This window comes from Calliphora vicina, chromosome 2 (assembly GCF_958450345.1).
Source record: "Calliphora vicina chromosome 2, idCalVici1.1, whole genome shotgun sequence".
NCBI classification, from domain to species: Eukaryota; Metazoa; Arthropoda; class Insecta; order Diptera; family Calliphoridae; genus Calliphora; species Calliphora vicina.
The window spans coordinates 50,632,289-50,649,967 of NC_088781.1; positions in this window are offsets into that span (position 1 = coordinate 50,632,289).

Consider the following 17,679-nt stretch of genomic DNA (forward strand, 5'->3'; position numbering starts at 1 on the left):
TTTTAACATCATTCACACTACTTTTTGGAATCTTCAGTTTTTTTTTGCTATCATTGCACCTGACCATGTTGGATTTTTTAGAAAATTGTGCACAATTTTTTTTCTAATTTGATTTTCCATTGCTCCCAACGCACAATGCGGAAAGGCACCTTTGTCTGGCCAAAAATCGAAAAAAACAGTTTTTAGTTGGGGGTTTTTTGTCATTGGATTGGTTAAATAAATGCTCTTACTATGATAAAAAATTATCATAGTAAGGTCCCTTGCCCAAAATCTGAATATAAATTTCTAAATAGTAAATTGTTAGAAAGTGATATTTAAGAACTATTTTTTATTTTTAATTTGTTAAACAAAATTGATGTGATTGAGTGAAATTTCTTTTTCCTGCCTTTTCCTGTTCTCTAAGCTATTGGAGGTAATAAGTCCAAGTATTATTTAACAAATAAAATAAAATTCAGCTGCAAGTATTTGCAAGTTACCCTACGTTCGGCAAAACAAATTAATTTTTTTTTTAAACAATTAATAAGTTGATTTAATTTTTTTTCATATGAAATGACGCCACATAAAGTCGGCCATTTTGAATTTGCTAAATCTGATACCGGATTCGTAATCAGCGACCCCAAAAACCGCCATATACAAATTTGTGGATAATTTTGTACATTTTTCGACTTTTGGCCGGACAAAGGTGCCTTTGGCCGCACTGTGCAACGTGTACAAAAAATAATATACTAATTTGAAATATTGACAGAATAACTGTTGGTTTGTTTCGAAAGTCATACCAAAAGAAAACTATAATGTTGCCACTAGTTTTCTGTAAAATGCAACCGGATTTTATATGAACATTGCTTTAATAAATTGTAATAATTTATTTGAAAAAATTACACTGTGCTAGCTGAAAAAGCTGTCAAGCGCGGCACCTAGTGGGTTAAGGTAATTCGAGTACGCTGAATTCAGTTCAGCCAAAAAACCAAAAATTTCGAAGTTTTTCTAAAAAAATATTTTTTTCCAAAAAAAAAATTATATTTCTAAAACGACTGCGAAGATTAATTAAAAATGTTAAGCTTTGCTTGAAGGAAATTTCGTTGCCGAATTTCGTTTATTTTAGTTTATTCAATAAACTAAACCGTTTTTGAGTTACGCGAATATATGTTGTGCAACCTCCTCCGTTTTAGAAATAACGGTATATCTCAAAAATAAGAGCTAACCTAAAAAAACGGTTAGCACCGCTGAATTTATTGTACTCGAATTAGTTTAAGCCACTGAGAGCCCCGCTTGACGGAAAAAAAGTGTCAATTTCGTGTTAAGTGTTATTATTTAACATGAGTTCTATTTTCAATAAGAAATTAGGCACAAATATCAAATTCTTTACAGTTCGGACCATAACTGGTTCGTGTCCCCATAGAAGGCGAAAACTACATATTAATGATGGGTATACAATATTTGGCACACCCGAATATAACACTCTTACGTGTTTTTTTTATACATTTTTGGATAAGTAATATTTTTTAAGTTTCTGACCCTTAATTTCTCTTCGACGTTTATATTCTTAATCAATAAAAAAGTAAATAAAATTTCGTTTGAGTTGACTATAACTTTTAAAAACCTTTTAATATGCCCTCGTTAGAAACTCAGTTAAGTACCACTAACTTAATTGAATTATTTTAATTTAAATTTGTATATTTCATACAAACTCATACTCACACCCTCTTTCCTCTTGGCAATAATTCCTTAACAAAAACAACAAATAAAAAACTTTTTGAAAAGCATTTCAATATCGATACAGAAAAAAGAAAGAAAAATAAAACCTAAAGTTATTCTCTAAAGCTTGTAATTTACATCATTCAAATACACAATAAAAACTAAATTAACATTTAAATTAAGAACACAAGAAGCAACACCTGTTTCAAATGGTATTAAATGCATGCATTTTAAAAGAATTTACATTTGATGGTACAGTCAAAAATTAAAAAAGAATAAATGTTCAATAACTTTATATTGATTTACGAGAATTGTTCAATATAAACTAGATATATTAGGGTGAAAGAAACAATTTATTATTCACGATCAAACAGATCATTACAAAAGCAGACTTTTGTGCATGATTACAACATCTGAGCGTGTAAATTGATTTCACTCCATAAACGATACGATGCTGAGCATACTTTCTGTGAATTTTTTCGTCTGAAATACTTCCTGCAGCTTCTGTTTAAACGATATTTTCTATTTTTTTAATTTAATATATTTCAAATAACAATATCTACCACTTTTTCGTGGAGGCCATCCTAATGCTGTCAAATACTCTACACACATATGTGTTAAAATAAATACAGTATATTTAATGTGTGTGAATGACTTAACATTAGATTCTACATGAATAATTGCATAAAAATGAAGAAAAATGTACAAGAAATTGTTAAAAATGTATGCAAAAACAATACCTGACAACTACAGCTGTGTTCCATACCATTAAATGATGATCAATTCATGTAAAATAACCTTGAATAAAAGTATTGTTTAACATTAAACAAAATTCTAATTCTTTTTAACTTATGACGTTTCTTTTTTATGAAAATTTATTTATTGTTAAATGTACAAAGTGAATTTCTAAAAGAGTATTTCAAAGAGTATTATGGCTCAGTGACAGAGCCAATAATTTTCTATAGAAAATCAATGGCTCAGTGACAGAGCTCAAAGACAGAGCCAATTATTTTCTATAGAAAATCAATGGCTCAATGACAGAGCTCAGTGACAGAGCCAATAATTTTCTATAGAAAATCAATGGCTCAGTGACAGAGCCAATAATTTTCTATAGAAAATCAATGGCTCAGTGACAGAGCCAATAATTTTCTATAGAAAATCAATGGCTCAGTGACAGAGCCAATAATTTTCTATAGAAAATCAATGGCTCAGTGACTGAGCCAATAATTTTCTATAGAAAATCAATGGCTCAGTGACAGAGCCAATAATATTCTATAGAAAATCAATGGCTCAGTGACAGAGCCAATAATTTTCTATAGAAAATCAATGGCTCAGTGACAGAGCCAATAATTTTCTATAGAAAATCAATGGCTCAGTGACAGAGCCAATAATTTTCTATAGAAAATCAATGGCTCAGTGACAGAGCCAATAATTTTCCATAGAAAATCAATGGCTCAGTGACAGAGCCAATAATTTTCTATAGAAAATCAATGGCTCAGCGACAGAGCCAATAATTTTCTATAGAAAATCAATGGCTCAGTGACAGAGCCAATAATTTTCTATAGAAAATCAATGGCTCCAACAAAAGAGCCAATAATTTTCTATAGCAAATTAATGGCAAAAAAATCAATTTATCAGTGACAGAGCTAATAAATTTCTATAGAGAATCAATGGCTTAGAGACAGAGCCAATAATTTTCTATAGAAAATCAATGGCTCACTGACAGAACCAATAATTTTCTATAGCAAATTAATGGCTCAGCATCAGAGACAATAATTTTTGGCTCTGACACTGAGCCATTGTTTTTCTATAGAAAATTATTGGCTCTGGCACAGAGCCATTGCTTTTCCATAAAAACTTATTGGCTCTGTCATTGAGCCATTGATTTTCTATAGAAAATTATTGGCTCTGTCAATTTATCAGTGACAGAGCTAATAAATTTCTAAAGAGAATCAATGGCTCAGAGACAGAGCCAATAATTTTCTATAGAAAATCAATGGTTCAATGAAAAATAGCAAATAAATGGGTCAGTGACAGAGCCAATAATTTTCTGTAGAAAATTAATGGCTCAGCATTACAGCCAGTAATTTTCTATAGAAAATCCATGGCTCTGACCCTGAGCCATTGAATTGGCTCTGTCACTAAGCCATTTATTTCTATAGAAAATTGTTGGCTCTAACGCTGAGCCATTAATTGTCTGATTTTCCAGAGGAAAATATCTAGCTAAGCGACCATTCTTATAATATAATTTCCTTTTCTTAGGGATTATCGACACATTTGTCTACTAAGTAGTCACAATTTTCTCATAGAAATGGTCTTAAATGAAAATCAATTATAACTTTTAATTGGAAATGTATCACATATTACATCGTTTATTAAATAATACATAACAAATTACACTATACACACTCTTAATACCAAAACGGAACTTGATTTTACTTAATAACCATTTAATGGAATAACAAACTTAATATTCAATCACTAACTAAAAACGGAAGTTATTGTTTCGTATCAAAATAAAAACAGCATCAGCAACAGTGAATGCTTATCCACAAAAACAATATGTTTTTTCACCCTATTTACTTTGTTTTAAACCCTCACAAATTTGTTTACTTTTACTAGTTAGATTCTTTCAACAGCACCCAGTAAAGATTACAAAATAGACAAATTATTTCCGTTAACATGACTGCTGAACGCTGCATAGAAGCGGGTGGTAAAGTAAATCAAAAGCGAAAGTAATGCTGGCTAGTAAACGGACAAAGACAATAGGAACACGTTGCGGTATTTAGTTTCAATGATGCAACAAAATTCGATACTCATGACTTTGAACATTGAAACGCCATAATGTCGCCAAATAAAGCGGATTGAAAATAAAACTGAAACAGAAACTTGCCGATTCATTTATTTGTGATGCGTTTATACTCGTAGTTTGAAAATAATGGGACCAAACAGTTTTTATAAAAAGGTCAAAGGATCAAGCAAACATTTTCAACATGGCATCGGACCTTACCGTTCAAAATTTTTTTAAAATGTGATTTAGAAGCTATTAAAACCAAACTTGTTAAAACTTGATACATGTAAATTTCAAATTCACTTTGGCTTGACTTTCATCGAGAATCAATGATTCCTCGTTGTGGTCCCAGGACGATGTTATTGACAGCCGTCAAGCATTCGCGAGTTGTGAGACGTGATTACAGCGTCTGCTCTCCCAGTTGGTGTGGCTGCGTGCGAATGTCTGTTCTTATATTAAGCGGTTCGCTGTTGATACATACTCAGTCAGTCTGATGGCTTAAATGGCGCCCCTCCATTAGAATAGGATACAGTAGGCTAATCATCTGCTTATCTGAAAATTATTGATTAAAGAAACCTTGAATAATATGAATGAATAATCTAATATAACGTTGACGACCTTGAGCATGGAAAATAGGACAAGATTCGGATAATGGAATGTAACGAAGCTTTTGAAAACATCTCGTTTGGAACCACTCTGCAAGGAATTTTTTCTATTTTCTTCTTCGACCATCACTCAGGGTGGCCCCCACTCATGCAAAGCATTGTGTTGGAACTAGGAAAATAGGTTATGGGAGGGAGGTAAGAGGGAGTAGTGTTTGTGGACATTCGATTTGAACTTTTCTATGTTGAAAATGATATGAAAGACTTGAGCGGGAAGTTTGTTCTACATACGGACGGTACTGCTAAAGAACGAATTTTCCCTGTAGTGTGTTGTGTGGTCCGCAATCGACCACAAAGGACTGGCCAATCGACCACAAAGGAATGTGTTCCTGATGAAAAACCCTCTCCTGTACGCGGTCGAGAAGATCCAAAATAGACTTTGAAGCACCGGCCCATACATAAGAGTTGTATTCCATTTTTGGTCGGATATAGGTGGTGTAAATAGTGACGCGATCAAATGGAGTGAAATAATTACTACACCGTTTCAAAAATCCAAGACACTTGAATGCTTCTTTCGACACTTGAAAAATGTGTTTAATCGGACATTACTCCGAGAACATCAAGAGCGTCTGATTCCACAATATTTACACCATCCATAAATACAGATGAAGCAACATAGTCTCGATTTTGTGTTCGATTTTGTGTCCGCATGCTACACTGAGTCTTGCGAGCGTTGAAAGCGACCCCATTCCCACGACCCAATTCAGAGATTATCACAAGGTCCCGATTGAGGGAATCATTCATGTTTTGTCTCATTGTCCCAATCTCCGACAGTCTTGGTCTATAACTGAATGAATAAGAATGGCAAATGTTGCTGTCATCTGCAAAAGAATAGATAGGGTTGGAACTTTGACGTAGAAGGTCGTTTCGAAAAATAAAAAAATAGAGTAGGAAAAAGAACGGAGCCTTGCGGTACCCCTGAGTTGATCTTGAACTCGTCTGATGAGTGAGTTACGTGTATCCAATGTTAAGGCAATTAATGAGAGCATCCAAGGTGTCATAATGATTGTAATGGGAGATGCCAACGAACAAATTCGCTCTGACAAGGCAAATTAAAATCAATTATGGACACCCTTCACTTGGTCGTAATATAGAGAACGGCGAACTTTTTTTGGCATTTATACGGCAAACAATCTGGTAGTAGGTGGGTCGCTATTCCCTCACAGAAGAATCCATAAAGCGACTTGGGTCTCCCCAGACCACAGAACGTAAAAATAAATCGACCATGTGGCGATAAGCGGTAAGTGGAGCGATTCTCTATTAGATGTACGTAGTCGTAGTGGTTCAGACATGACATGTGAGAAATGCTGTTGGATATTGCCTAAAGGCGCTACGAACAAAGTCCCCAATGAACAAATTTCCCAAACCACAAATGAATTAAAACCCAAAAATTGGTGGCTTAAGATCCAAAGGATCTAAATGAAATAAATCCCCAACCAAAGAAACTAAACCCGCATACTAAAAACTTTTTGCATTTCCGGCCTTCGGCCGTACGCAAATGGTTTCTCCTCTGGGTTGTATCAAAAACCGGCTTCGCTCAGAATGCGCAAAGCAAAACAACAACGAAGACAATTTTTGATACACCCCAGAGGAGGAAACCTTTGCGTCCGGCCGAAGTCCGGCAATAAAAACAACTTTTCTGAGCGAAGGCAATTTTTCATACACCCCAGAGTAATTTCATTATGAATTAAATCCCCAATTTTAGAAATGAAATAAATCCCCAAAAAATGAAGTAAGTCCCTAAATTTCGTTGTTGGTTTTTTCTATATAAAATTTTTGGGCCTTAATTCTTTTGCGGTTTGGGGACTTTGTTCATTGGGGACTTAGTTCATAGCGCATTGCCTAAAAGGTGAGCTAACGGAATGTAAAAGGGTGAAGTCTATATTTATGGAACCTGCGATTAAAATTTTCGGTCGTAAGCAACGTGTGCGGGAAAAGTGGATCTCCACTAAAGCTATCGAACTACGAAAAAGTACGAAATCTGATCTCATTATAGCTTGAACTCGTAGTGTTAAACTACACTTGCAGGCACGTTAAAACGAACTCGATAGAGAAATTAATGCTCGTCGGGAAAAAAAGGATATGGCTGGACGAAAACAGCAAGGACGCACAAATCGCAGCAGATAGTCATCGTACCGGCGATATGTATAGATCTCTGAAGAAACTCACGATGTTTGTACGACATCCCAAAGGCCCCTAAAAGTTTCGAACGGCGTACTTGTGACGACAGAAGAGCAACGGGGTGAGGTATGGGCGGAGCACTATAGCCGAATGCTCTATGGGAATATCCGTCCTTTATGAACGGAATGCGCATGTGACTGTCACGTGGGTAACCACCATTGAGGAAATCCCGAATTCAATTAGCAGTCTCAAAGGAAACACTCCACAGGTAAAACTGTGAGATTTGGGATAGGTGTCCGACAGGGATATGTCCTGTCTCCACTTTTATTTAATATAGTTCTGGATACGATCCTTGGAAGGGCATGGTGATATTGTGGGGATTGAGGTCGGCGAAAAACATACGAAGCATAACGCTGACAGCAAAATCAGCAGGTTTGAAAATAAATGTCATGAAGACAAAAACTTTACATATTAATTCAACCTTCAGGAATTTATTTTCAATTGGAGAAAGCGTAATAGAAGATGTCAGCCAATTCTGCTATCTTCGGAGCATTATATCTACGTAAGGGGGTCGGGTGAGGACATCGACAATCGCTTACAGGAGGCACATCAAATATGAAAAAGGGTGTTTTTTTAAAGGCGGATCATATATATGATTGCTACAATGATGTAAATGGTAACTTAAACTTAATCATATAGATAATTAAAGTGACCATAATATTGTTAAAAACCTTATAAAAATGGTGAAATGGTTATGGTAAACATTTACAACTAAATTTTTTCTGCGTAGCCCCCCTAGAAATTCCCCTTGTAATTGCACTTATATACTCATAAAAGTATTAATTATGCAACAGTTATGATCAAATTTAGCAAGGAACAGTTTTGTGTACGAATCACCAATCACGCTGTAAAGTTTGGTTTAAATCTGTCCCCATAAAGTTCCTTTCAGAAATTCACTTTAACGTTCACAATTAACTTAAAAATATTGGAGGAGCCGCAAAACAAAAGGTACTTTTTCGAATTTTTTTACAAATTAATTTGTTGGTAACTTTATAATAATTAGAAAAAATTAATTTTCAAAAAAGTAACTTTTCTGCGAAGTGTATGTGAAAATTGGACCTCCTGGTTACGCAATGTACATGCTGTCAGCGGCGGCTACATGCCTGAATTCATATTTAAACAATAATGCCATAAAATTGCCTAATTAATAAAACAAATAGGATGGATATTCAAAACACATTTCTCTGTTTTATTTCAATTTAAAGTCCTTCGCATATATACATAAATTTGTATAGTTTTTATAAATTAAAAAATGAAAAATAATCTCGAACGTTCGTACTTTACAAACCTCTTATAAATTATAAAAAATGTTTATGAATATAGGGATAAATTTATCACATTAGACTGAAATTTAAGTTTATAAATTATTTAATATGATAATCCTCAATTAACAAAGAATTCTGGTAGCTGTCAATGATTTCGATTTTAGAAAAGATATTAAAATTACATATAGATGGTTTCATTATTCTTGCAGCAACTTTCAATCTATGGTAGCATTAAGAATTACAAATGAAAAACTGCACAATGTTTGTCAACTTCTGGTTTTTTCAGCACAGTACTAAGTTACTGTTTATTTTTTTTCTCAGTATTTATTTTTCATTATACTTTTACTGCAATTTCCTTCAATATCTTGCATGCGTCAATAGATGGATAATGAAAATTCATAAGCGTATGATTATAGTGGGTTTTGCACATTTCATTTATTTTTCATTTACAGCCGACTGTTGCTGTCCTTAAGTTATTTTAGATTTTTAATGAAAAAAATCCTTGTTCAGTTGTTTTAAGTCGAAGAAGGAGTAGAAGTTGAAAACAAAGAAAATTGAACTTAAACTATTTGCTTGGCATTTGTGACAACTAAACACTGAGTAACACTGATTGATTAAGTTTTTTATGTAATTTTCTTTCTTCACTTAGTTTTTTTTTGCAATATTTTCATTTTTCTTCATTTGCAGCGTATGATAGTTTTTGCCTTGATTTATTTCTGCTAAAATATTCCAACACCAGACAACATACATATTTTTCATATAATTCGTTTTTTTTTTTTTTTTTTTGCAGTTGTTTTTTGTTTGTTCACACATTGTCATCCGAAGTGGATGACGATGATGATGAGAATAATGACAATGGCGACGATGAGAATGAGTATGATGGTGTTGATGATTATGATGATAACAATGATGTTGTTGTAGTTCTTGTCGTTGCCACTCTTGTTGACAACTGTCACTGCAAAACATGTTGTAGTTTTTTCCTCTCCATTTTGGTATATAGTTGACTCTCATACTCTTGCAATCATTTCATTCATTAATTTTTTTTGTGTCACTTCGAATGACATGTGCGTATGTAAGCGAGCATATGTGAAAGTGTGTACAGTCCTGTAGTTCGTAGAACTAGTTCCTCCATAATTAGTAATAGCTCCGATATAAGTCCCACTTCCGCAAATCACAGTAACAAGCACAAATGTCTTAAAATTTTATGACGATCGGTTCATAAGTACTGAGGAATATCTGACCATTGTTGACCACTGAATAAGCCTGCGTCATGTAGTGCAAATTATAACAATTTAACAGAACTTTAGCAGCTACAGGGAACTAGTTTGTCATACAAGTTGTAAAAAAGCTAATATAGGGATTGGAACTTTTAAAACTTCTGGGGCAGTCAGTGTTAGTGTAATGTATTGGAATGCGAGCGTGTGACATGTATGTACGTGTATGTGACATGACATTATTGTCTTCTTTTGTTTGTTAATTAAGCCTGGAAATTAATTTATATTACGAGCTTGTTAAGTATTGATTAAACACTCAGCTTATTGATGGATAAACTGTGACAATCAGCCCGAAGGCGGCACTTAATTTGCCTTTACAAATTAGTGATTTTTTTCCTTTTTTTACAACAACTACTATAAGCCTGCACAAACAGGGATTTTATGCCAAAATGCAGGAGAAAAACTTAAACTAAGAACAACTTAATATTTGAGTTAATTTAATATTAACAATTCAAATGTTTCTGCAAACTCAAATGCAACAACACAAATGTGTCTAACAAAGGTTGACTTTTTCAGAAAATTAAAAGCTCAGATTTAAAGCCAACAACTTTCTATTGTCAATGAATAGCTCAGCATTATAGCCAACAATTTTCTATAGAAATGAATGAGTCATCCTCAGAGCCAACATTTTTTTATAGAAAATAATGACTCAGCCTCAGAGCCAAAAATTTTCTATAGCAAATTAATGGCACTGCCTCAGAGAAAACAATTTTCTATAGAAAATGCATGGCTTAGAATCAGAGCCAACACTTTTCTATGAAAAATGCATGGCTCAGCCTCTGACCCAACAATTTTATATACAAAATTAATGGCACATACCTACAGACAACAATTTTCAATAGAAAATAAGTGACTCAGTCTGAGAGCCAACAATATTTTATAGAAAATGATGGCTCAGCCTCAGAGACACTAATTTCCTAAAGAATGGCTCAGCCTCAGAGACAACAATCAATGGCTCAGTTGCAGAGCCAACAATTTTCTATAGAAAATCAAAGGCTCAGTTGCAGAGCCAACAATTCTATATAGAAAATCAAAGGCACAGTTGCAGAGCCAACAATTTTCTATAGAAAATCAAAGGCTCAGTTGCAGAGCCAACAATTTTCTATAGAAAATCAAAGGCTCAGTTGCAGAGCCAACAATTTTCTATAGAAAATCAAAGGCTCAGTTGCAGAGCCAACAATTTTCTATAGAAAATCAAAGGCTCAGTTGCAGAGCCAAAAATTGTCTATAGAAAATCAATGGCTCAGTTGCAGAGCCAAAAATTGTCTATAGAAAATCAATGGCTCAGTTGCAGAGCCAAAAATTTTCTATAGAAAATCAATGGCCCAGTTGCAGAGCCAAAAATTTTCTATATAAATTAATGGCTCAGTTGCAGAGCCAAACTTTTTCTATAGAAAATCAATGGCTCAGTTGCAGAGCCAAAAATTTTCTATAGATAATCAATGGCTCAGTTGCAGAGCCAAAAATTTTCTATAGAAAATCAATGGCTCAGTTGCAGAGCCAACAATTTTCTATAGAAAGTCAATGGCTCTGTTGCAAAGCCAAACATTTTCTATAGAAAGTCAATGGCTCTGTTGCAAAGCCAAAAATTTTCTATAGAAAGTCAATGGCTCTGTTGCAAAGCCAAACATTTTCTATAGAAAGTCAATGGCTCTGTTGCAAAGCCAAACATTTTCTATAGAAAATCAATGGCTCAGTTGCAGAGCCAACAATTTTCTATAGAAAGTCAATGGCTCTGTTGCAAAGCCAAAAATTTTCTATAGAAAGTCAATGGCTCTGTTGCAAAGCCAAAAATGTTCTATAGAAAGTCAATGGCTCTGTTGCAAAGCCAAACATTTTCTATAGAAAGTCAATGGCTCTGTTGCAAAGCCAAACATTTTCTATAGAAAATCAATGGCTCAGTTGCAGAGCTAAAAATTTTCTATAGAAAATCAATGGCTCAGTTGCAGAGCTAAAAATTTTCTATAGAAAATCAATGGCTCAGTTGCAGAGCCAAAAATTTTCTATAGAAAATCAATGGCTCAGTTGCAGAGCCAAAAATTTTCTATAGAAAATCAATGGCTCAGTTGCAGAGCCAAAAATTTTCTATAGAAAATCAATGGCTCAGTTGCAGAGCCAAAAATTTTCTATAGAAAATCAATGGCTCAGTTGCAGAGCCAAAAATTTTCTATAGAAAATCAATGGCTCAGTTGCAGAGCCAAAAATTTTCTATAGAAAATCAATGGCTCAGTTGCAGAGCCAAAAATTTTCTATAGAAAATCAATGGCTCAGTTGCAGAGCCAAAAATTTTCTATAGAAAATCAATGGCTCAGTTGCAGAGCCAAAAATTTTCTATAGAAAATCAATGGCTCAGTTGCAGAGCCAAAAATTTTCTATAGAAAATCAATGGCTCAGTTGCAGAGCCAAAAATTTTCTATAGAAAATCAATGGCTCAGTTGCAGAGCCAAAAATTTTCTATAGAAAATCAATGGCTCAGTTGCAGAGCCAAAAATTTTCTATAGAAAATCAATGGCTCAGTTGCAGAGCCAAAAATTTTCTATAGAAAATCAATGGCTCAGTTGCAGAGCCAAAAATTTTCTATAGAAAATCAATGGCTCAGTTGCAGAGCCAAAAATTTTCTATAGAAAATCAATGGCTCAGTTGCAGAGCCAAAAATTTTCTATAGAAAATCAATGGCTCAGTTGCAGAGCCAAAAATTTTCTATAGAAAATCAATGGCTCAGTTGCAGAGCCAAAAATTTTCTATAGAAAATCAATGGCTCAGTTGCAGAGCCAAAAATTTTCTATAGAAAATCAATGGCTCAGTTGCAGAGCCAAAAATTTTCTATAGAAAATCAATGATTCAGTTGCAGAGCCAACAATTTTCTATAGAAAATGAACGATTCAGTTGCAGAGCCAACAATTTTCTATAGAAAATGAATGATTCAGTTGCAGAGCCAACAATTTTCTAAAGAAAATAAATGGCTCATTTATATAACAATAATTTTCTGTAAAAAAATGGCTGGCTCTGACGCTGAGTCGTTGTCATTTAATAAAATTGTTGTCTTGTTATATGTCAGATTAATATGAAAACTTATTTGTTTCTCTTGTTGCAGTAACATTGGACTAAAAGTACAATTTTAATATGCTTTTGTCATCATAATTCACTGCCTTTTTCTTTTTATTTTCATTATTCAAATGAAACTTTCTAGACTACTCAATAATAAAAAACGGAAAACTTTTTATATAGAGATTTAATGACTCATAACAGAGCAAATGAACGTTTTTTTTTTTTTGGAACATTTGAAGTAAATAGAAAATAACAATTCTCAAATAGAAAATACCAAGACAGCAACAAGCCATAAATTTGTTACTTTGGGCATGCATCTACAAACTTTCGATGTGGTAGGCCATAAACATTTGTCATCAAATCTAAAAGCAAAATGTGAAAAAATAAAAGTTTGAGCACTTAATCTTAACAACACTGGTGATATGAATTAAGTAGTATAAGTGAATTGCCAGGAATTAGAAGTAGACTGAGACAAAGAGCAATTGAGAAAATTTGATTAGAAGAAAATCCTCAAATCCTTGAATCATCACAGACTTTGTAAATAAGTATTTAATGGAGAAAATGGACAAAACCTATGATCAGTAATCGATGTATTATATGAAAAACCAAACAAGTATTTGGTTGTTTTGACCAAAATTACCACTTCGTACAGAAACTTTAAGACATTTTCTTCTTTTCTGTCATAATTTGTAGTCGTATTACAAAATATCAACTTTTTCTAAGTTGAATAAATTCCATAGAAATAACAGTTTCCTGTTGCAATTACCAAAAACCACATTAAATAATAATGTCTTTACTACTACCAGCACTTTTTCAGAGTGTTTGAAAACAAACAGGTCGTAAACTTCAGACACTCGTAGATACTTTATATTTCAACTTATTGTTGCATAAAGTAATAAGAGGCCTAGTTTTTATAGTTACAACAAACAACCAACACAATTACCTTGGAATTGAAAAAGGAACTTGCCTTAAAGCTAACAGTTTTCTTTTTTGTAAGGACTTAAAAGCCTTCTTTTAAAAAACAAATTCTCCAAAAAGAAACTAAACAATATTCAGCTTTACTATATAAATAAATCATGGTAGAATATAATAAAAAGTCATAAAATTCCAAAAATATAAAAATAAGATGAAACTTGGTAGTAAAAAAAAACAAAATGTTTTGCAATTTACAGTGGGGGATATTCAAAAAAACCTAGTGAACTAAGTTATTTTAGCTCTGAGCCATTAGTTTTCTATAGAAAAATGTTGGCTTCAAGGCCAAGTCATTGATTTTCCATAGGAAATTGTTGGTTCCAAGGTTAAGCCAATGATCTTCTTTAGAAAATTTTTGGTTTTGAGGCTGAGGCATTGACTTTTTATAAATAATTGTTGACTCTGAGACTGAGCCATTGATTTTCTATACAAAATTTTGGGCTCTGAGACAGAGCCATTGATTTTCTATGGAGAATTCTTGGCTATGAGGCTGAGCCATTGATTTTCTATAGGATATTGTTGGGTCCAAGGTAAAGCCATTGATCGCCTTTAGAAAATTGTTGGTTTTGAGGCTGAGCCATTAACTTTCTATAAATAATTGTTGACTCTGAGGCTGAGCCATTTATTTGCTATAGAAAATTGTTGGCTGTGAGGCTGAGCCATTTATTTTCTAAAGAAAATTTTCGGTTTTGAGGCTGAGCCAATGATTTGCTATGAGGCTGAGCCATTTATTTTCTAAAGAAAATTTTCGGTTTTGAGGCTGAGCCATTGATTTTCTATCGCAAATTGTTGGCTGTGAGGCTGAGACATTGATTTTCTATCGCAAATTGTTGGCTGTGAGGCTGAGCCATTGGTTTTCTACAAAAAACTATTTGGCTTCAATGCTGAGCCATTGATTTTCTATACAAAATTGTTGCAGCATGGCTGGTTCTGAGGCTGAGCCATTGATTTTATATAGAAAGTTGTTGGCTTTGAGTCTGAGCCATTGATGTCATATAATAAATTGTTGGCTATGAGACTGACCAATTGATTTTCTACAGCAAATTGTTGGCTCTGAGACTCTGCCATTGATTTTCTATAAAAAATTGTTGGATCTTAGACTGAGCCATTGATTTTCTATACAAAATTGTTGGCTTTGAGTCTGAGTCATTGATATCCAATAGAAAATTGTTGGCTATGAGACTGACCAATTGATTTTCTGTAGAAAATTGATGGTACTGAGGCTGAGCCATTGATTTTCTATACAATATTGTTGGCAGTAAGGCTGGCTCTAAGCTGAGACTGAGCCACTGATTATCTATAAACAATTATTGGCTCTGAGGCTGCGCCATTAATTTTCTACAGAGAATTGTTCTATACAAAAGTGCTGGCTCTGAAGCAGATATTGAGCCATATACAATACAAAATTGTTGGTTTTGAGGCTGAGCCATTAATTATCTCTAGAAAATTTTGGCTCTGAGGCTGAGCCATTGATTTTCTACAGAAATTGTTTGGATTCAATGCTGAGGAAATCAATGAGGCTGAGCCATTGATTTCCTATAGAAAATTGTTGGCTCTAAGGTTGAGCCCTTGATGTTCTATAAACAATTATTGGCTTTGAGGCTGCTCCATTGATTTTCTATAGAGAATTGTTGGCTTCAATGCTATTTTCTATACAAAATTGCTGGCTCCTAGGCTGAGCCATTGATTTTCTACAAAGATTTATTGGCTTCAATGCTGAGCCATTGATTTCTTATAGAATATTTTTGGCTGCGAGACTGAGCCATTGATTTTATATAGAAAATTCTACAAAAAATGTTTGGCTTCAATGCTGAGAAATTTATTTTCTATAGAAAATTGTTGGGAGCAAGGCTGGCTATGAACCTAAGCCATTAATTTTCTAGACAATTGTTGGATTTGAGGCTGAGCTATTGATTTTCTATATAAATTTGACGACCAAAAAACTATTTTGAAGTCGTAACCTTTTCTTATAATATTCTACTTTTATTAGTCTTTATTTTCCAATCTCTTCCACTGTCCCATAAAACAAAATACACATACATATATAAAGAAACGAAAAGAAAAAGCAACATCCTTGCTGCCACGCTATACAAACCAAACGAAACAAAATGCGTGTTATAAAGATGAAAAGCAACAATTATGTTTAACAAGCATAATATTTGTGTAGAAGATGAGAGAAAAAAAAACTTTTTATTAAAAGCCAAATATGAACAAAACAACGGCAGGCAGCGGCAACAAAAATACGAAAGAAGTAAAGACCTTGAATTTGCACTTAAGTGTCTAACAAACCAACTAAATGAAGAATGCTACAATCATTTTGTTCTCATCTCGTTTCATTCTTCTATCATTCTCATTTGCGCCATCAGCATCCTGTTAAGACTGATGCTGTGGATGAGCTTTAACTCATGTTGCTGGCAAAGAAAATAAAAACGGAAATTCTTCGAAATCATCAAAACTCAAAGCCACAATACGAGGTACTGTTGTGAAAAAAGTATAATAATAATAAAAATATTATTTGAAGAAGTGTTTTTCACCAAAGTAAAACAAAAGAGTCTTTAGAGAAATAGTAACAGGAAACGGTTTTAAAAAAAATTTAAATGAAATGGAAAGGTTGCAGGTATATTTTGTTTAAGTTTAACAATGCAATTCAAGGTTTTGTGTTGAAATGACAATCAGTTAATAAAAATCTATTCAATATGATGTAATATTTTACACAAGAATGCATTTTTAAAAATATAAGGCTATTACAACATTTAACTTTTTTCATAATCATTGACATAGTAATTTCTCTAGTATGCTTTAGCAAAAATTCGCCATTGATGGAAAATATCGATGAATTTACATCCTGCATTCCAAATAAAAATTCTCCTACCAAAATTATGTATGGCTACAATGGCTCGACCGACATTATCGTACCGATCCACAGTGGTCGGTGCTGTATGGAGTCGGCGGTCAAAAATACTTCCAGTGTAGGTATCAACTTGTAATTTCAGTCACGGCTTTATAAATAAGTCTGAACTATTTAATGATAAAATGGGAGTGGTTGATGACTCATACCCACCCCCTTAGCATCCAAATTCACCCTAACGCACAGTGCGAGGTTATGACATTCTAGTTAATCAAAATTCCATATATCGGTAATAAATAATAGTACATTTATAAATTTTGGTTCAATATATAATAAGGATATTACACACATTTTTTTGAAAAGTTGGCGTAATTGGACAACTGCCACACCCACTCCCCATATAAGTGAAACTATAAACTTTTTAAAATTGATAAAAAATTAAAAATCATAATCAATCATGTGAGTTTAATAAAATCGACTCCTTTTAGGCAAGCCAATCAGAATATGTATTTTGAACTTTTGTTTTTATACGATTGCATTTTTGCCAAAATTTTGAAATTTTTTTGCAATTATAATTTAAGCGTGTTTCTAAATGACTTTCTTCAAATGTGTAGCCCTCATTTTTAATATAGTTTTTCACGACTTCCTTCACTTTTCGAGCATTTTCAGCATTCTAAGCACCAAATATCAAAAATATGTGAGCGCGAAAGTTTGCAATTATAAGATGTGACTATTGCAAAAACAATTTATAATAAGGACCAAATTCATAAAGTAAAAATATTAAAAGTCCATGGAAAAAAAACAAACACAATTCTTTACATGCATAACAATAACAAAGCAACGCGAACATAAATTAACAAAACACCTCACAAATTCAAAGTTGGACATCAAAAACAACTAGGCCGCTTTGGTGTATGGGAGATAAATCAGCTAAACACATTGT